Consider the following 21,724-nt stretch of genomic DNA (forward strand, 5'->3'; position numbering starts at 1 on the left):
AAGTAATTGCTGTTTACATGCTGCTTAATGCTTTATTTAAACTTTCGCTTACTAAATTAAGCATCTAAAAAGTGGTACATTATAGTTAAAAGCAATCAGTAATGTATCTCATTTTTTCTTGACAATGTACAATGCGAGAACTGCAACAAATTTTGTACATAATAAATATTTCATTTATTAAAACAACAACAATTTTGTCTTTAAGTTTTGCAGTTTGTTACTTATCTAAACTTGGGACATGTGCACATTGTTAATTAAAAAGCACAACCTTTTAATTTACTGAAGGGAAATCAGAAGGTTGCGGTTTCAAACCTCTCTCCAGAAACTCAGGTGCATAATCAAAACTGAACCTTTCCAAAGTTGAGGGTGGGTGGTGCTGTCAGGGCTACTTGGGACAGGATAAAAAAAAATCTCCAGAGGGTTGTTAACTCAATCTGCAACATCACAGGTACCAGTCTTCACTCCATCGAGGACATCTACAAGAGGCGGTCTCTTAAGAAAGCAGCCTCTATCCCCCAAGACCCCCACCACCCAGGCCATGCCCTCTTCACTCTGCTACCATCGGGAAAAAGGAGCCTAAAGACAAGCTCTCAGCAGCACAAGGACGGCTTCTTCCCCGTTGCCATCAGAACAATGAACCACAGACACTGCCTTACTTTGTCTTTCTCTTTTTCTTGCACTATTTTTATTTATTTTGCAATGTGGTTTAGAAATGTTCACACTGGAACGCTGCTGAAAAACAACAAGCTTCATGACTTGTTCATGACAACAAATCCTGATTCTGATTCTGAATGAGATGTTAAAATGAAGACACCCAGAGTTTTTAGACCGCAGGCATGTAACGGCACAATCCACGAAATTTGCTGCGACACGGGCAGTCTAAAAAGGAAAGAGCAGGAATTTTTAGTCCATTCCTGCACCACGATTTATCCTGCAGGACCCCCTACTACTTTTTGGGGGAAGCCTACAGTCTAAATCGGACCGCACAACTCACCTTGTGAATCAGATGCCCAGCTGATGACGCAGGCCACGTTGATCCACATGAAAGCACTGGGACTAACATGCACAGGGCATAAACAACTGTAAGGTGAGTAATTATGCTAATTTACGTTAAAATTTTCACAGATTTTTCCAACATCACTGTCTAAAAAAAACCTGTAATGTGTAGCATCTTGAGCAAACACAGGATAGCCCCAGAAGGGCAGAAAACGTATCCAATGTGCAAGACAACAAAAATCTGCAGAAACTCAGTAGGTCATGCAGAATCCATGGAGAAAAAGAGACAGGCGAGAGTCAGTGTTCCAAGTTGGGAGCAACTTTCACCTGCTTTTGGCCATGTTTACGTGTGCATATAAATTACAAATAAACTCTTGAATTTATTTTACTATTTTTCTTTTAATATATACTTAATCATTTTTCAAGAGCATCTTTTTTATTCTTTAAGATAATTTGCATCCATTGTAATAGCCTCAAAATGTCTGAATATCTGAAAGTGTTTAACTTTGAATCTTAGCCAATAGAGAGCCGAGCTCCACATCCAGCTTAGCCCCTTCCCCTACCAATGTTCCTGGGGGAGGAGAGAGAGGTGTGGGTGGGGGAGAGGGGTGTCTGTGGGGGTCCAGGAGATTCTCCCCAAGATCTCAAGGTTGCTGGGTTCTCTCTGTTTCTCAAAAGAGGCTTCTGCGTGCAGAGAAACATACATGAGATCAGCACCTGTCCACAGTGTCAGGAGGGTGGGTCTGTGGGGGGTGGGGGTGGGCGGGGAATGTGTCAGGGGAGTGGGGACTTTGGATGGGGACTATGGCAGGGTAGGGGCTGGTGATCAGGATGGTAGGGACTGATAGTCAGGAGGATAGGGACTCTGGGTGGGAACAGAAAATAAGGAGGATGGGAACAGAGTTGAGAGGGTGGGGTTTGAGAGTCGGGATGGTGACAGGTTTGGGAGGATGGGAACTGGGTCTGAATGGATCTGTGATTCATGACGGAGGGGACAGAGTCAGGAGGGTGGGAACTGAGAGTCGGGAGGGTAGGGACAGAGTTGGAGGTGGGGACAGTCGGGAGGGTAGGAATTGGGTCTGGGTGGATGTTATTCAGGAGGGTGTGAGAGTCAAGAGGGTGGGCACAGAATCAGAAGGGTGGGGACTGGGTCTGAGTGGGTCTGTGATTCAGGAGGGGTGGGGATTGAGAGGCCAGAGGGTGGGGTAAATGAAGCACAATTCCTCCCATTTTGCATTGGGCTACATAAAGGCCTCAGGACCCAGGAAGGTATGGACATCTTGGCTTCATCCAAAATACTCCCACCATATTTTTATCATCCAGGCTGGCAGAGTTCACCCTGAATGTTAGGCCAAGGACCAGAGTCCATATCCACAATATGGTGGTCACTCTCTGCTGGAGAGTTTGGAGACTGGGTCCAGATAGAATCTGACTTGTGCCGCTGCCCTTCGGCACTCTAACAATATGTGAATGCTTGGGTCTATGATCTGCTCTTCATCATCAGTGCTAACGTTTGTCCCTCCCCAACATACCCCACATACAGATTGGGGCAGGTAAAGGTGACAGTTGATGTCACCCTAAAATTTTAGCCAATGCTTCCACAGACTTGATCTTCCCAATATCCAGCTTTTCCACAGAAATTTCACCTTGCTCTTACTTGAAAGCTTGCCTTCTTTTGTATCTTGCCCATTCTCCGCTCTTGAGGGTTCTTGACTTCTGCAGATTCTGAGACCAAAGTGCAAGTCACAGAGTGGGAGGAAGTGACTGAGTTTGGTGATTGTCCTCTGCCATCGAGTGGGACCAAGGGTGGCTGGTTCCCCAACCCCACTAACTTTCTCTATATCTTTCCTGGGTCCAACACACCAATGACATAACGAAGAAAGAACGCCAGCACCTCTACTTCCTCAGGAGTTTGCGGAGGTTTGGTATGACATCGGAAACAGTGGCAAATTTCTACAGAGGTGTGGGGGAAAGTGTGCTGACTGGCTGCATCATCATCTGGTATAGGGACACCAATATCTCTGAGCATAAAGCCCTCCAAAAGGTAGTGGACACAGCCCAGGACATCACAGGAAAAACTCTCCCCACCATCAACAACATCTACAGGGAATGCTGCTGTCAGAGAGCAGCAGCAATCATCAAGGATCCACACCCAGCACACACTCTGTGCTCGCTGCTACATCGGGAAAGAGGTGTGGGTGCCACAAGACTCCCACCACCAGGGTCAGGAACAGCTGCTACCCCTCCACCATCAGACTCCTCAACCAGGGACTCATTTACTTCTTGAGCTCAGTTTTTTGCACGACCCATAAGTGGCAATTTTGCTTCACCCATAGGAAAAGGAATCTCAGGGTCGTATGTGATGTCATGTATGTACTCTGACAGTAAATCTGAATGTTGAACTTTGCTTGGTCCCTCAGTCTTCATCTCAAGCTTGATGTTTTCAGCTGCCTGCCACCATCAGAATGTATGTGTGCTTTAGATATCCGATTGTTCTTTTCTTTCTTCTTAGGCAGTTTGCCAGGACTGAGGGTGGTTTGCTTCTCTGGTTCTGTGGGACCTGTGCTCTCCTCCATTGATGGGACAGGAGTGGGTGGCTTGTGAGGTGGTCCACCTCCTCTGCAGCAACCTCCATTTGTAATGGTTAGTGTCATGGTGGGCACGACGCTATCACAGTGCCAGCAACCTGGGGTTCGAAACGTGCACACTCTGTAAGGAGTTTGTACGTTCTCTCTGTGTCTGCATGGGCTTCATCCATGTGCTCTGGTTTCCTCCCACTCTCCAAAACGTACGAGGTTGTAGATTAATTTGGGTGTAATTGGGTGGCACAGGTTTAACTGGCTAGAATCGGCTTCTACCGTGCTGTAAATAAACATTTTTAAAAATTAAATTTATAATTTAATTTAAACCCTCAAGCAGCCTTGAGTTTATTTTGAGGTTAGGTTTCCTTGTGCTTTACTCCCCTGACCAGAGGAAATATTTTCCCATGTCTGCCCAATGGAATTCTTGTATTGTCACAAACACCTCAAGTAAATTGCCTCTCCGACACCCAGATCCGAGTCTTTAATGGTAACCCCATAATTGTGTGGTGCTCATTATGTTGCTGGCCCAGACAAACTGCCTGTTATGTGAGGAGAATTCCTCTTGCAGAGGTGGCCAGTTCCCTTGGACATTTGCTTCTTTTCTCCCTGAGTCATTCTGCACAGCTGCAGATGTGTCGAAGATTCTAATAAACAGGAAACAAGTCTCACTCAGTGTCCTAGATCTTGACAAAGCTCGAGCGCAGGCATTATTTTTAGCAAGCAATGTTTCAGCATCTTGGTAGGACCACAATTCCACTCAAGGTGGGCCATGTAAAAGAAGTGTATGATCTCATGAGATAGACAACCCACAAAGAGGCCGCCACTTTCGAAGGCCTTCATTTTCTTGCTTCTGCTTCTCTCCTCCTCTCTCCATTCTGGTTAAATGCTGCCAGCCACAAACACGTCACACAGCCACAATCAATCAGCCGTCTCTCAGTAGAACAGTGACTCCTTGCCTGAGGGGAGCAGTGCACAGCCATCATTGCCAACCACACTGGTGCACGTTGGGCAGAAAGTGGAAACCACATTTGCTGAGGTTGCTGTTTGCACGCAATGAGAAGGCTTTTGTTCCTCCCCTGCCTCGACCATAGCATGAGATGGAGAGGTCACAACAATTCTGCACAGAAAACAGACATGCTACACGTAATGGAAACATTGACAGTGAGTCTGGAACCACCCTCAAACTTCACCTTGTGCATCTTAAGCTGAACTGTTTCTTAAAGACCAAAACTCTCCTTGTAGCTCACTGCTTACTGTATTTGGCGGTGGGTTAAGTGGTGTGTGATGGTCACTGCCACTCTGTTCCTGGTCAAGTTTTGAAGGCTGGTCCAAGCGCCTTGGAGTTGGATGTTGGGTTGAAAGTGAAACTAGTGGGCTGTAAAGCTCAGAGCCACGGCAGGTCGGGTCTTGTGGGTTGTGTTGTCAAAATCCTCCTTGATTCCTTTTCTGTGGGCCAACTCACTGAACATCTGTGCCAGGTACATGGCCCAGTCAGATTGATTAGCTTACCATAGCCGATGGTTGTTGGATCTCAACACAGGAGATCCTCAGAGAACCAGCAAGCATCATGAGGAGATGGATGGAAGTGTTTGCACAATATTCAACTAGATTTGTAAATCCTCAGCAAGTGAAACAGCCCATGTTCACTTACAGCACAACCTGGCTCACAGTTCGGTGTGGGCTGATAATGGCAAGTAATGTTCATGAGAGAATCTAACCCAATGCCACCTTAAGTAATCCTTTACTAACCACAGAGCTCCTAAGACATCCTATGCCATGGGTGCTCTATGGTAGGTAAAGGATTATTTAAGGTGGTATGTGAGTGAAAAAAAAAGTTGATAACCATTGGGTTAGATCACCATCAGTGACCCGAGGCACCATTCCCTGTGAAAGCATCTGGACCACCTGTGATGGATGTCTCGCCTCCAGTTACCCCAAAGCCTTTCCAACAACTACAAGGCATAGGTCAGGTGCGTGGTGGGTTACTCCGCATTGCTATGGCCCTGGGAGCAGCACCAGCCACATCCATGCAACCTACATGGTTAGCACACCATTTCCTCCTTCCCTCCACCACTGGAGTTCAATGGAAAAGGGCACTTCCACAGCTCCTCCCAAGGTCATGACCTCCAACTGAAGGAATGACTATGGTAACAAGGGGAGCCCTCACTTACAGTTTCCCATCCACACTGACTTGGAACTGCATCGGTCATCCTTTCTTGTCACTGGGTTCAAGTTCTGGAAAGATGGGTGGGACCTCTCCAGAAGCCCTGAGGCAGTTGAAGGAGTCAGTTCGTCACTGTTTTCTCAGTTGTGGGCAAGGAAGGTTAATAAATGCTGGCCTTGAGACAAATCGATTGACTATGCACTCTCCCTCACACTGCGAGCCAATCCCACCAAACTGTTTGTTGTGTCGGAAGAGAAAAGTTCAGTGGGTTCAAAGAATAGCAAGTCTGGACACCGGTTGAATGCAGAAATAATCTTCATTGAAACACACGTAAGGGGGTCGCCACAGGGATAACACATGCAAGTATTCTCAATCACATGACACAGTGCAACTAGTCAAATTGGACTTGATACTACTGATACCAATAACTGCCGACACTCTTACAAACACGACCAGACATATCAGACTTAAAACTACCGATACCAATTTGGAGAGAGTAGGTTTCAGAGAAAATAAACGAGGGAGTAAAATTATAACATGAGATTTCATAAACCTGATGGGTTGAATGGCCTCATTCTCTGTCAAATAGAAATCTATAGTTGTGGCCCTCTTTGACAAGCAAACGTTTTCATTAATTTAGTTAGCCACTGAAGGGAAGGTTTAGATTCTTCGATGATGAAATCTACAGCAAACTTTAACCCAAAGAGTCTCCATCCTGAACGCTACTTACTAAACACGGCAAACATTGCATAACTGTTGTGGTTACTGCAAACCTCACCACACTTCTCAAAGAAAGCCATTCAGCCCCCTGGGCCTGTTCCACCAACGAAGAGCATAAGAAATCAGAACAGGAGTGGGAAAATGAAATCTAGCAAATGGAGGGTAATATGGAAAAGTGTAGCAGCTGGACTCCTTCCTTTGGTGGAGAATTCTACAGATTCACCATTCTCTGGGAAAAGAAGCTCCTCTGTCTTAAATCTACTCGACGACGTCACCTAGTTCTACATCTGTGCAATTCTCTGCCCAACCAAACAGCAGAGGGTGCTTCATTTCTCACCTGCCAGTGGAAACAACCTCCCTCCTATCTATTCCCTCCTTATCTATTCCTTTCACAATTGTATTTGCGTCTAGACTCTAGTTCAGTGGTTCTCAACCTTTTACCACTCACATACCACTTAAGTAATCCCAAGGCGATAGGTGCTATGTGATTAGTAAGGTGGTATGTGGGTAGAAATAAAAAGTTTGAAAACCTCTGTTTTATTTAACCCTAAATGACTCATTATGTGCACGGTTTCAGAACTCCAAAGGAAATGGGCCAATGACAATTTTTTTCATATAAAATATTTCAGTAACAATTGGGTCTAGAGCAGTGATTCTCAACCTTCCCTTCCCTCTCACAGACCACCTTAAGCAATCCCTTACTAATCACAGAACACTTATGGCATAAGGATTACTTAAAGTGGTCTGTGAGTGGAAAGAAAAAGGTTGAGAACCACTGCCTAGTTAAAGGTGAGATTTAAATTTACCCTTCCATATTGCTAAATAAATGGACTTACTATAAGTTTTATTTGTGAAATGCATACACTTGTTTAAAGTGTTAGATTAGTTGCTGCTTTAAATTTGCAGTAGATCTAACACCAAGAAAGAGGTGTTTGTTCATTTTATATATATATGTGTGAGGGGTTGGGATCATTCAAGGGGGCGGCAGCCCAAAAAAGTTTGGGAACCACTGATCATGAACATTACTTGCCATTATCAGCCCATACCCAACTGTGAGCCAGGTTGTGCTGTAAGTGAACATGGGCTGTTTCACTTGCTGAGGATTTACAAATCTAGTTGAATATTGTGCAAACACTTCCATCCATCTCCTCATGATGCTTGCTGGTTCTCTGAGGATCTCCTGTGTTGAGATCCAACAACCATCGGCTATGGTAAGCTAATCAATCTGACTGAGCCATGTACCTGCCACAGATGTTCAGCGAGTTGGCCCACAGAAAAGGAATCAAGGAGGATTTTGACAACACAACCCACAAGACCCGACCTGCCGTGGCTCTGAGCTTTACAGCCCACTAGTTTCACTTTCACAGGATTCCCTCCCCCATCCTTCCAAACTCCAATGAGTATAGTCCCAAGTCTACTCCTCATGAGATAACCCCCACATTTCCAGAATCAACCTGGTGAACCTTCTCTGATCACCTACAAAACCAGTCTTTTCCTTTCTCAGGTTAGGAGACCAGAGCTGCATGCAGTACACCAGGTTCGGCCTCACCACTTTCCTGTACATTTGCAACAGAACTTCCCTGCTCTTAAATTCAATCCAACCAGCAGTGAAGGCCATCACATCTGCCATGTATTTACCCATGCACCCAATGCACCTATTGTCAACTTGGAGCCTCTTTGCATCCTCCTCAGGCCTCACAATATCATCTGGTTTCCTGCTGGCAAATGTATTTAGTCAGCTATACTGTAGATTGTAAATAGTGAATTGTTGGGGACCAAATGCTGACCCCCTTCAGGAACCCATTAATTTCTGCCCATCACCTTGGTAAAGGATTCTTTGTCCCTGCTCTCTGCTCCCTGTCTGTCAACCAAACCTCAATCCACGTCCATGTATTATCCCCAATCCCATGGGCTTTCATTTTGCCCACCGACCTCTTCAGTGGTACCTAATCACAGGCATTTGGAAAATCACAGGCATTTCTCCTAGATCTATTTTTCCCAGTGCTTCGACAAGACATTTGTCAAAAACTATTCCACTTTCATAAATTTGTGTTGACATTTTCTGATCTTGCTTGTTTTTATGAATTCATTCTCTAGATGTGGATGTTTCTCTCTCTCTCTCTCTCTCTCTCTCTCTCTCTCTCTCTCTCTCTCTTTTCTCCCTCTCCTAGTTTGTACATTTCTTCTTTAGTTGCTTGAAGCCCAAGAGCTACGTGCAAACATGGTTCTTCTGTAAATTTTCTCATGGAGACGTGGGATCTGTTGTCCAACATTTATTTCCCATTTTAACTGCCCTCAGCGGTGAATCACAGAGAGGGTTTGCCTCAAAGAACTGTTACGTAGATGTAATGCTCTGATGTCGTTACATTGGAAGGTTAGTTAAGAAGTAAGGCCACTGCTTTATGCTGGAATTGTCAGGAACACCCATATGAAGTGAAAGGCAACTGAGCAAAGGTGATTGGAGTTACTCACAATGTCATGTTGAGCTGCAAATTAAAAAGAGCAAAAAGGTTACTGTAAATGCTTTGTCTACATTAACGCTGAGGCCAGAATAGGTAAGGCCAGCCGAGATTTTGTTCCCTAAATGACATTTGTGAATTTTCCACTTTTTGCCAGGTCATCATTTCTCCCAGTAGCTTTTTTTAAAAAAAAGAATTCTGCATTATCTGATTATTTAATTTTAAATTCACCAGCTGGTCTGATGGTCTTTGAACTCTTGCCTCAATCGTCAGACCTGCCTTGGGTTTGCTGGGTAGTTCTTTAACCATTATGGTATTGCTCTCTGACTTGGTGCAATCAAGGATGTGTGAGGATATTGCAGTGGCTCCTTGTTTTAAGTTCATCTTCAGAAATGAGCTCCAATGCTTTGTTTAATTTCTTTTTATTTTGAAAGCTTTGAGGAACTGTTAACCAAAGTCTGATAATCCTAGACGCACAACCGTACACTGGAAGGTAGCGACCAAGGCCCTGAATTTAAAGACTCACAGAAAAGGTGCCTCAGTTTACGAAGGGCTAGTGCTCCATATGTGAAACCAGTTTCGTGAGGAAATACTCTTCTTGTCAGATCCAGGGTTGCTAAGGGCAACGTGGTCCTTTCTGAAGTAGTGGTTGGTGCGAATTGATTAAAGGAAGTGAGAGGTGACGTGTAGCTTGCACTGTGCACAACTAAAGCACAAATAACCCACACAGCCTCTGAATCTCAGTGCAACCGTGTTCTTCCACAGGGCCAAACTTTCTTGTCCACCACGTAAAGGATAATAGTCAGTAGGTGGAGTCATATAACCCTTTGTAGAGATCCCACTAATGACCCGTGTTTAAAGCCAGATTGGGTTAGGTCATTCACACTGAACCAAGAAAAGCCTGTTCAGTGCAATCTTTTACATAGGGACCCGGTATCCCGGTGCCAAAGGAGGCGGGACCTGTAGCATGACAGTGTTGGCGTCCCCGGAAGATGGGTGAGCCTTTTATACCAGAACTAGTGTAAAACGCATTCCCTCTGATACTACCTAAATTGGTGAGTACGTATCGGGATGAAAATGACCCCACATCCCAGTTTTGTCGAGTTCACACAGGTAAGTGAAGCGGTTAAAAGGTAGTTGATTACCATCTTTCAAGGGCAGTGTTAAAGGGCCTGAAGAATCATATACAGAACAGAAATGGGCTCTTCCATGCCAACCAAGGTGCTAGTCCCACTTGCTTGAATTCAGCCCATATCCCTCTAAACCCGTTCCTAGCCATGTACCTTTGCTTTATCTGCCTGGTAGTCTTTTCCGTGAACTTGGAGGAGACTGGTCCTTGCAGGTGAGAGACATAGCATGTCCAACACTGCTGACAGAGTGTAATCAGGTCCCCAGAATTGTGGAGAGTGTATTAATGTTGGCTTTCATATTTGTGAAGTGAATTTGGAGGATTTTTCAGGTACATTATTTGCGATATTTTCCAGCACCTTGAATTGCCTTTTGTTGACATTCTAGGTATCAGGAGCATGTTTGGGCCAGGATGACTGCTGCCCATTTGGTTGTGATGTCTATTACAGGCATAAAGTACTGACTTTTTAACGTCCTTTATCTTAATTGACCAAGGGTGGTGTTGGTGCATTGAAGGGATTGATGAATTTCATCCTGGATCCCATCTGATCTCACCTTCTGCACATATCTACCTTGTCAAAAGTCTTGCTAAAGTCCACGTAGACGCTGTCTACTACCCTGCTCTCATCGATCCTCTTGGTTACCAATTCAAAACACTCAGTCAAATTTACGAGACATGATTTCCCATGCACAGAGCAATGCTGACTATCATGTTTAGTGTTCAGCTCCTGTGGTGAAAGTGTGCATAAGGTCTCTAACTGTAACATAAATCCTTTCCTTCTTCCATTGACACTAAGGCTTGGTGTCCTGGAAGGGTGGGATGGCTAGGGACTGCTCTCAAATGGATATCATCACACTGACCCAGGCTTATACCAATGTCCCATCTCACACTATCCCATTCACCAATCTTCCCTTGCGTTTGCTGCCCCACACTGTTGCCTCCCCTTAAAACCCCTTAATCTTGAGTTCAAATCCCTCTAAGACCTCAAATCCTTCTTTGATGGAACTGAGGTTGATTTTTCACAGCACTTTAATTCACAGCTTGTTTATTCCTGATGATTTGCCTGTATCTACTCCTGGCAAGACCCTGAGCACCAGATTCTTTAAAGTTTTTTTTAGACATACAGCACGGTAACAGGCCATTTCATCTCTCAAGTCTGTGCTGCCCAATTTGCACCCAATTAACTTACATCCTCATATGTTTTGAATGGTGGGAGGAAACCAGAGCCCATGGGAAAAACCACACAGACAACGTACAAACTCGTTACAGACACCGCGGGATTTGAACGCTGATCTCGATTGCTGGCACTGTAAAAGCGTTATGCTAACTGCTACGCCAATTCTGCTGCCCTTTTAAGGTCTTTCCTTTCCCTGCTCTTTTTAGAACAAAGCCCAGCTCTCTGACTAAACTTTTGGGTATTGGTTTGAACACCTCCAGGCTAGTTGTGAAGTGCTTTGGGATCTCTCACTGCCTTGTGTTGTAGTCCTGGATGAATCTTCAGCTATTGTGGAAGTACCCAATCCTTGGCCTCCTCTCTCCCCAGTCTCCACCCCCCCAGATGGTGGGGGGGTGGGGGGGTGGAAGTATGCGTGACCATCCTTTCCTCCCCCAGTGGCTGCAGTAGCAGCTCACCTGACCCCACAGTGGACAGAACTGAGTCATTTAGCACAGAGCTGAATCTGGGACCTCCAACAATGCTTCAACCAACCAGCCATCAGGGGAGTCTTAATGCAGGGAATGAATTACTGTCACTTTTAAACAGCTGATTTATAGAGCAAGAAAAGGTTCTTCCGTCCAGAGGAAGCTGAGAAATGAAGCCGGATGGTTTTGAAAGATACCTTGATTGCACAGAGCAAAAGGAGCCATCTACATTAAATTATAAAGTCCTGCCCTAAAGCCTGGCTGAATGTATTTTAGATATTAACTATCAGATTTTATGAATTGAGTCCATTACATCTGTTACCCATGCAGTGACTATGGGTACATTAGCAATTAATGTCATGCATCCTTGGTCATAAACCAATATGTTTCTGATTTAATACCAGGCCAACTTGCTGAACCCAAGGCTTGTCGTTTTGCTCCAAGCTCTGCAAGAGCAAAGGGCATCCATCACTGGGGCTAATCACCTCTTTGCTCAACGTTGCTCCCCACCGGCTGTTGCTGACCCCAGTGGGGAACGATGACGCAGAAATTGAAGGGGAGAGGGTGGAGGTAAAGCTTGCACAGGATCTGTTTTAATTGCCCCTGCCTGACGTTTCCTCCTGCTTCCTGCTCCATCATTCTGAGATGTGTTGGACCGGCAGACAGGTTGTGCAAATTGGTTCATAAATCAGGGCTGCAGGGCAGAGAGCACTGTGTTATTTGCTTGATGTGGAGTTTCATAGAATCAGATCCACATTAAAATGTACTGCAGAGAAACATCTGTCTTGGTTTCTCTATTAAGGGACTAAATAAGTCACACTATTATGAAATGATAAGCTGGATATCACCAGTTTTCATATTGATTAATTTTTATCTTAGTGTTGACAGTACAATATATTATTTTTCGATTCATCAGTTTGTTTCGTTCTTCAACTATTCGGCAACATTTGTTAATCTTGAATGCAAGTTAATCCCTGGACTGTTACATCCAACAAATCCCCAACTTTCCCCCCCCCCCCCCCCCCCATCCTATTCCCAACCAGGCTATGTTTATTTTCCTCTCACCTTGTGTGATACTTCAATAGCACTGGACAACAACATTTTTTCAAAATGTTCGCTTCCTGAAAAGAAATGAGGCATTACGATAGACAACTTCAAGCTGAATCCAAAGATAATTTCAGATTTGCTGTATCACGCTGGAAGCTGGCGAAACATTAAATTCACTTTCATTGAATTGAGCAGGTTTAATCACATAACGATATTGACACATTGCTTTAGTTCAACTGACCTAAAAATGTTTCGTTTGTACTCAGCATCTGATGCCTCTCGCGTCAGTGTTCAACAATAGTCGGCCGGCATTGAAAGATTTCAGTGGCTCTGATGCCACTTTTCCACGGTCGCAATGACCTGGTGAAACCTTTCACCAGGTTCCTCACTGACTGCACCAAGATCAGCGGGGAAGACGTCCAAGTGTGAAGGCAGAAAATGAATTTTCAGTAACGTGGTTGCACATCATGGTTTTGTTGGCTTGAAGTAGACTTAAAATATGACAGGAAATCACAAAAATAGGTTGTATCTAAAAATTGGTCTGTGATAGGAAAATTTTAAGGTGATTTTCATGATCAGCGGCCCAGAATCCATACAATACATTCAAAGGTTTTCAGGAAGCAAAATCTTTGTGGACCTAAATCTTGCGTTAACAAAGCCCTCCAATATCAGGAACTTCTGATTACATTTGTGAAAGAGTTACTTAACAGGATGTGTGCTGAAGTACATTGAAAAGTTGCCATGAACTTTAACATGTAGTAATTTTACCAACCAATAAGATTCAGACACCATAGGGAGACCAATACCTACCGAGCACTCACGACTAGCAAAGTGGTAAAGGAAGCAGATCGTCTGTTTCCACGGAGTGGTTGAGGAATAAACTGCATGGCCAGATATCTGCTTGCTTCTCTTGAGTAATGAAGAGGCAACATCTGTGTTCAGTTTTTAGTGACATCCCCCTTGGTTTAACAGCCCCACTCTGCAGCACTCCCTCAATAACTGCCCTCACACATGCTAGAGGACACCACATGTCCTGACCAGGCCAGAGGGTGCTACCCACTGTCCATACCCCTTAATCAGGCTAGAGAGCACCTTCCACCCCCTGACCAGGGCCGGAACAGTCTCCTTGCCAGACCAGAGGGTAGTGCCACCCTGACCACACCTGAGCACATTAACTCCTTGACCAGGCCTTGAAATAAATAGGTGTAACTAATTCCAATGCTGAGACACCTCACACTAAAACATTAGCCCTGTCAAACGGACTTTTTAAGAAACCTCAAGAGATGGGCGAATCAATGATTTTTGCTTTGCTCCCTTTGAGGATCATTAATTGAAGAAGCTTCTTAATTCAATACCATCAAAGTAAAAAAGAAAAGCCTATTACATTACTGGAATTCCAAAGATTAAAAGTCATTTTAATGTTTTGTCATTAGAGAGATGAATTAACAACATCAATAATAAGCTTGATAACTTGGCAGTACAGGTCAGTAAATTAGCTGTCTGGTAACTCGTATTTAAAGGGAACCTAGATGTGAAATGAATTGGAAGGTTTTAATATTGTTAACAAATACACTCCTCGGTCCGTTCTCCTGGTGTGTGGGTGCACAGAGCACAAGTTTGGTTGCCGGTCCCATTGAGTGGGATCTCGAGGTGTGCTGGTTAGGACATGGGCGGGTTCAGATTGAGTGGGGACAGCAGATGTCTGGGAGATAGTAGTTTATTTAAACAGAGCATTTAACACAGTGCACATTGATCCAAGCGCCGAACATACAATTAGGAATAAATTGGTTACTGTCTAAATGATGACAGGCAGCCACAATATACTGGCGTGGCCATCTTTTTACATAGACTATCCACCTTAGAACATTAATTATTTAAACCCTAACCCATTCCTCCTGGTCGCAGCAATGAACAACTTCCCAATTTCAAATGAACAACAGTGATAACAACACCAGACTTCAAAGAACAAGTAGTGAACACATAGCCCCTGTCAAAATTCCATTTGGATGTTACAAAAAGTCCAACTGCAGCCATCTTGGGGCTGGTTTACCGGCGTCGGCAGGATTTGGATGTTACTGTTTGCCAGCTTCAAAGGGGAAACTGCCAAACAAGTCACAGTTGCTCGAGGTGGCAGAGGAACAGATCACTTCAAAGCCCCCACACCCCCACCCCAACTTCAGACAATCTGAACTCCATGAAGCTTCGCGCTTCAGGTCGTCATCGACTACGACCAACACCTCCCTCAGGATTTCTCGGGACTAACACTGCTCCACCGCTCTAGTCGTAGTGGGACACCTCCTCTGTCTCCGCCATGTTGCGCCATTTCCTCAACCATCGAAGCAGGCACCACTAGAAGGCCACATTAACCCGCGGCTTGGTCTCTTCAGTAGGCCTCACACCACGACCATTGAGCTTCAAACCTCAGCAAAGGTAATAGGTGAAGAAGGGAGGGTGGGCACAGCAGCAAGTGGGGGGGGGGGGAGGAGGGAATGGCTGGGTGAATAGACAGGGAAAGAGGTGGAGAACTAAGGGAAAGAAGTGAGGGGAAAGGGTGGGGGGAGAAAGGAGAGTAGGTCATCAGAAACCGAAGAAGTCAATGTTAATGCCATGAGAGCCTAGAAAGAAAATCAGGTGTTCTTCCAATTTACGGGTGGTCATGTGCGTATCAACTATCTCTATGGTCCATATGTGAGTCTGAACCATGTGTGTAGTGACCATCAAGTTCCTATCTGATTTAACCCAACACTAATCCCAATTTATTTTACCCACATTCCACTTACCTCCAGACCATCACCCAACTGGACCTGAATTACGTTTCTTTAAGTTTTTTTTGACAAATGATACCTTCTACAGTGAGAGGATTTCTTCTGCAAGCAATCTAATAGGCTATCTAAAACATTCATACAGCCATGTAAAGAGCACAATATACAGAGTGGAAGATTACAGTGGAAGTAAAGATCAACCAACACCAAGCAAGGGCAGCATGAGAGCACTGACATGGGGAGCCTGATGGCTGCAGGGAGGACGCAGTTATTAATCCTGTCGGCACACACCTTTACACACTTGAGCCTTCTCCCTGATGGGAGGAGGGAGAAGAGTGGGCATCAGTATGTTGGCTGCCTCTGCAGGGCAGCAGGACATGTAGGTGGATTCTGTGGACAGGAGGGAAGTTTGCATGAGCCACATTCACCACCCCCTGCAGCTTCTGACCTTGAACAGAACTGCTCCTGTCCCACGTTGTGATGCACCAAGCCAGTCTGCTCTCAACAGTGCACCTGTAGAAGTTGTTGAGGGCTAGGGGGTGACATGTTGAACTTCATTAATCTTTTAAAAAGTAGACCCATTGGCGCACTTTTTTGACTGTCATGTCAACATGCTGGTGAAATCATCGAAGGCATTTATTCCAAAGAACATGAAGCTATGTAGTCAATTAAGCAAGTCACGGAGAGAAGTAAATCACAGCCAATCATGAGGCTGTGTAGTTTTCTCATCACTTGGAATCTGCCCCAGATCCCTGACTCTTCACCAAGAATAACATCTTCCCTCTGTTTATCCAAGCCAGACTTGTACACTATCAAACCTGGCGAGGAATTCAAAGCACGTTGATTGAAACTGGCAATAACTCAGCCCAAGTGAGCATCAAATTTGCACTTTTGCAACAAACCGCATGTTAATGATGAGAATGAATTGAACTACCAGGCCTGTTATCTGCTCCCAGTCGCTCCATTGTCACCTGCTGCTCGGACAGAAATATGTTCAGCTACAAAGCGCAAGAACAACAAAGGGACAGTTATAACTTATCAGTGTGAGGTGGAATGTCAGCTGCTCTCAAATATTCTTCTTTTGATGGGGTGGAAACTGTGATGGCTTTCTGTACTGTTACGAAAATAGTAATTAGGAAAATATTCTTGGGCTACAAGAGAAAAAAAAATAAACATTAAGGATATTTGAAACTTACTAAAGACCAGAGTCTTTGCAAAAGATAAATGAGAACATTTGAAATGCATGAATTTTCAAAACAATGATTTAACTTGTGATGTGCAACCCTGCTCCAGATCCAGTAATTTGTCTCTTGATCTGTAATTGAATGTTATTTTCTCTCTCTCCCTCTCGCTCTTTGCACTTTCTTATTCCTCTCTCTTACTCTTTTGCTCTTCCCCATCTGTTTCTGCCTGTCTCTCTCTCTCTTTCTATTTTTCCTTCTCCCTCTTTGCCTATCCACCTCTTTCTCCTGATACCTTCCTCTTTCCCTCGATTGCTTTCTGTCCTTTGGCCGCTACATCTGCCCACCATTTACAACCTTTTGCCGGCTCTTCGCAGGTGATGAATCTTGACAGTACCATCAGGGAGCCGAGGCAAGTAACATCCTTCAGATCGACACACAAGCTGGCAACTTGCGTTGTTTTTGGAATAATTGTATACTAGTATTGATCATGGTAACCAATCAGATGGATCGCAATTAGGTGAGTTTTTTAAATAAAATGTCACTGGCATTGTTTAACATAGAAAGACTTGGAGAGTCAGAGATTCGTGGAGTCATACAGCACCGACACAGGCCCTTCAGTCCACGTGGACCATCGTGTTCTTATCAAAGCTATACTCATCTACAAGCACTTGGCCTGTAGTTTTCTGAGGCTTGATTCAGAAACCCCCCTGCCTGCTCGTACACTCCCTCTGCAAAGAGTGTGTAGAGAGATGTTTTGGAGGGATGTCCCCAGGGACATTAACCTTTCAACCAGGCCAAAAGCACTCCTTCTTCAGAAGCATAAAGAAATTCTGCAGGGCCCTCAAAAAACTTTTACAGATGTACCATCAAAAGTATCCTGTCAGGGTGCAGCACTGGGTGGGAGAGGAATTGTTCCAAGACCACAAGACACTGCAGAGAGTAGTGAATGCAGCTCAGAGCATCACGTGCCCGTGCCTGCGCGCGCACACACACCCCCACCCTTCCTTTCCGACTCTATCTACACTTCCCACTGTGCCTTGGAAGAGCCGCCAACAAATGAAAAGACTCATCCCATCCCATCCTGTCCTTCATTGTCATGTGGACTGGAGGGTCAGACCTCATGGGAGAAGCTCTGCCACTGGGTCCACTGTTGCTTGTTATCTATGTGAACCACTTGGATGACAGTGTAGTTAGCATAGTTTAGTATGTTTGTTGATGACACTAAGATTGGTGGTACAGTGAAGAACATTAGCTAAGATCACAGCAGGATCCAGATGAAGCAGGAAAATGAGCCAAGGAATAGCAGATGGAATTTAACTCGGACAAGTGCGAAGTTCTACACTTTGGGAGGTTAAACCAGGTCAGGAGTTCCACGGTGAATGGTGGGAGCCTGGGGAGTGTTGCGGAACAAAGAGACTTGGAAACCTGCATCAGGGGAGGCAGCCAGGAGAAAGAGGTGATGGGTGGCGTCAGGCTGGAGCTGGGAAGTGATAGGTGGATCCAGGTGAGGAGAAGATGATGGGCAGATGGAGGTGGGGGCGGTGGGGGGGGGGGGGCGTGGAGATGACAGAGCTGTAATGCGATAGGTGGGGAGAAGAATGGGCTGATAACCAAGACATCTGATAAGAAAGGGAGGAGATGAGTGGGACTGTATCAGGAAGATGGGAACAGTGGCAGAGGGGTGCAAATGGGAAGAGTGTGAGGGTGATAGGCAGATGCAACCAGGTAGGAGAAGGGATGGGGGCTGAGAAAGGAGTGAGAGGACCTGGAAGAGAAGGAACTGCATGATTGGGGCTGGGGGTGGGGGGTGGGGTTGGGGTGTGGGGTGGGGTGGGTGTGGTACTCAGGAGAGATGAAGGAACTGGGGGGGGGGCATTAATTGGAACAGGTTGATGGGGTCTGGGAGGGGGGAGATGAGGGGACCCGACTCAGGAGAGGAAGGAACTGGGGAGGGGGGGGGGGGGTGTGGGTTACCTGAAGGTGGAGAGTTCAATGTTCACGCCAATTTCTGCGCTGTGTATTTGTTCTATGTAGCTTTATATAAGACCTCTCTGAGCAGACGCTAACAATGGTTTTCAAAGTCGCCTCATTTGCTTAATTCAGGTCACAACACATTACCATCACCGCAATAAGTGAATTTACATGTTTCATATTTGATCTACCTATAAAAACTAGAAATCAATTTGCTGTGGTCCGTGCATCCCCTGCCAGAATCCCAGCAAGTGCGGGGAAGTCAATTGTTCACTGGAGGTGAAAATGTGTTTTCAGGCACCTTGCTGTGAGGCTGATGTAGTGTCCCAAATCGTGGCTGTGTGCATGTGGCAGGAATGTTAAATGCTCGGCAGTGAACGTCTTACAGTTCCTGAGGCGGAAATGGAAGAAAGCTAGTTCAAAAGGACAGAATTAAATGTGCCAAAATAACTCTATTTGCAGCAAAGCTGAGCCAAGTTTTCTCCCATCACCAATGCCCAGAACTGGAGGGCATACTTTTGAGGAGAGATTTAAGAGGAACCAGTGGGACAGCTTTTTCACTTAGAGGGTGGTCTGTACCTGGAATGAGCTGCCAGAGGAAACTGTTGATTCAGGTAAAATAATGACATTCAAAAGGCAGTTAGACAAATATGTGCACAGGAAGAACATAATAGCATAAGAAATAGAGTCGGCCATCCAGCCCGTCGAGCCTACTCCGCCATTCAATGAAATCATGGCTGATCTGATGAAAGGCTCATCTCCACCTACCTGCCTTTTCCCCATATCCCATAATTACCCTACTATGTAAAAATCTATCTGATCTTATCAAATATAATTTACTGAGGTCGCCTTCACCAGAGTCCCCTCTAAGCTGTGCCGGCATGCGTGCGCACAAAGGAACTCGCTGAACGCACATTGTGCAAGCGTGTGCACGCACGTAGGCTGTTTCATCCGCATTTGCGCACAGGCACAGCTTCGAGGGAACACTGGCCTCCATTGCTTCAACGGGGAGCGAATTCCACAGATTCACCACCTTCTGGGAAAAGCAGTCCTTCCTCATCTCCGGCCTAAATCTACCACCCTGAACCACTCTCATATCTTTCTGCCCAGCAGCATGCAGCAATTGCGTACCATTTAAATAATAATCTGATCTTTCATTTTTCCTTCCAAAGTGGATAACCTTACATTTTCCAACATTGTACTCCATCGGCCAGACCCTTGCCCACTCACTTAACCTATCGATATCTCTTTACAAACTCTCCATATTATCTGCATAATTTGCTTTTCCGTTCAATTTAGTGTCATCAGCAAAACCCTGTCCCTTCTTCTAGATTGCTTATGTATATTATGAACAGTTGCATGCCCAACCCTGACCCCTGTAGCACATTGCCGTCAGCCAACCAGAAAAACACCTCTGTACCCCAGCTCTCTGCTTTTTATTGGTTAACCAATTCTCTGTTCCGCTTCGAAGGATATGGACCAAATGTAGGCAAACGGGACTAGCCTGGAATGCCAAAGTGATCAGCATGGATGAATTGGGTTGCAGGGCCTGTTCCATGCTGTGTATCTCTCTGACTCTATTTCAACTCTTGGTTGTTGGTGAGCTATTTATTTAAATTTAATTTGTGCTGAAAATTTTAAATATAAAATAATTTTGGATCTTAAAAACACAGATAATTTTAAGAAGCACTGTGCAGAAATTGGAAAGTAACTCCTTTCTCAAAAACCCCTGATCAAATAAAGGCGAAGGAGAGAAATGCCATCAGGATGCATCACAGCGTGGGCCGGGAACGGATCTGCCCAAGATGACAAGAAGCTGCAAAAGATGGTGAACGCATCTAGAGCATCACACACTCCCCTCCAACGACACCATGCCTAGGTAAGACATTCATCGTATTGAAGAACATTCCCCCACCCTGCCTGGACACACTCTCTTCTCCCTCCTCCCATTGGGCCATCGGGGAGAAACCTCATGAGTATGAAATTGTGCACCAACAGGCTTAACCCTTTGGCCATTTTTTACCTTTCATAATTTATACCATACTCTGGACTGGGACCATGGGTAAAACTTGACAGTACAAATAACCAATACAAACCAGCTGGTGGTTGGGTATAAAACCAGTCCTGTAAAACTGGGACATAGAGTATATGCACTTGTTAGTAGTCCCTGAAAACCAGGACATGGAGTCCAATGGATTAAAAACAGTTTCTTCCCCACAGCCATCAGCTCCTGAATGAACTCCACAACAGTCTTATCCTGCTCCTGTAACTTTGCATAATTGTTCTTTCTCATTGTAATCTATAACTGTATTCTTGTCCAGCTAAATGAATGTTAGGGTTGACTTGCTGGGCCTCTATAACGTGACAATAAAAATGAAATTTGAATTATTTAGCAGCCCCTGCATACAGAAAAATAGTTAATTGTCTCAGTTTACCTTCCACGTGTTTCTCAGAGATATATTAAATCTGTGTGGCTTCTTGAGACCAATCCAAGTTTATTGTCACGCATACAAAGGTACAGTGAGAATGCTTGTGCAGTCTAGCTAGTCAGCCCGTACAGCACAGAAGCACAGAACAGAGTGCAGAGATACAGGTAAACGGAACTAGCATGGGATTCATTCAGAGGTCTGACAACATTGGGAAAAAAACTATCCTTGAATCTGGCAGTACTTAATATCTCACTTATGAACCTTCTGAACCTGAGGAAGAAGAGCATGTGTCGGCATGTGACCATTGCTGTTCAACAAGTCATTTAAATTGTTACTCCTATTGATTACTTTAACACACCCATTCTCAACATTTTTTTTAAGTTAAGGCCCCCCCTAGGACTTTGCTCAAAGTTTATGAACCCTCTTCCCTGTGAAGCAGTCAAGATTTGGTTTCTTCTATACTTCTACCAACTACATAAAAAACATTTAAAAAAAAAACGTGTAACGTGAGGTGAAAAAAAAAGCAAGGCTTTAAATGTGCTGTGGCCTCCAGCAGATCTTTGGGCCACCATTGAGAATGGCTGCCTTAACACTCTTTTAATTCACTTTTTTATTTAAAAGCGACAAGGCAGTAAATACA

General features: G+C 44.8%; 1 long non-coding RNA gene across 1 annotated transcript in view; it reads left to right on the forward strand.

Annotated features, from left to right (window-relative positions):
- LOC138749616 (uncharacterized) overlaps positions 1 to 19,248 on the forward strand; it is a 50,399-nt gene extending 31,151 nt beyond the window's left edge. Inside the window, exons 4-5 of the long non-coding RNA XR_011348774.1 lie at positions 17,059 to 17,201; positions 19,118 to 19,248. This is a non-coding gene — a long non-coding RNA (uncharacterized lncRNA). The remainder of the gene's footprint in view (positions 1 to 17,058; positions 17,202 to 19,117) is intronic.
- Positions 19,249 to 21,724: the final 2,476 nt, after the last annotated feature.

This window comes from Narcine bancroftii, chromosome 14 (genome assembly GCF_036971445.1).
Source record: "Narcine bancroftii isolate sNarBan1 chromosome 14, sNarBan1.hap1, whole genome shotgun sequence".
In the NCBI taxonomy this organism is placed as follows: Eukaryota; Metazoa; Chordata; class Chondrichthyes; order Torpediniformes; family Narcinidae; genus Narcine; species Narcine bancroftii.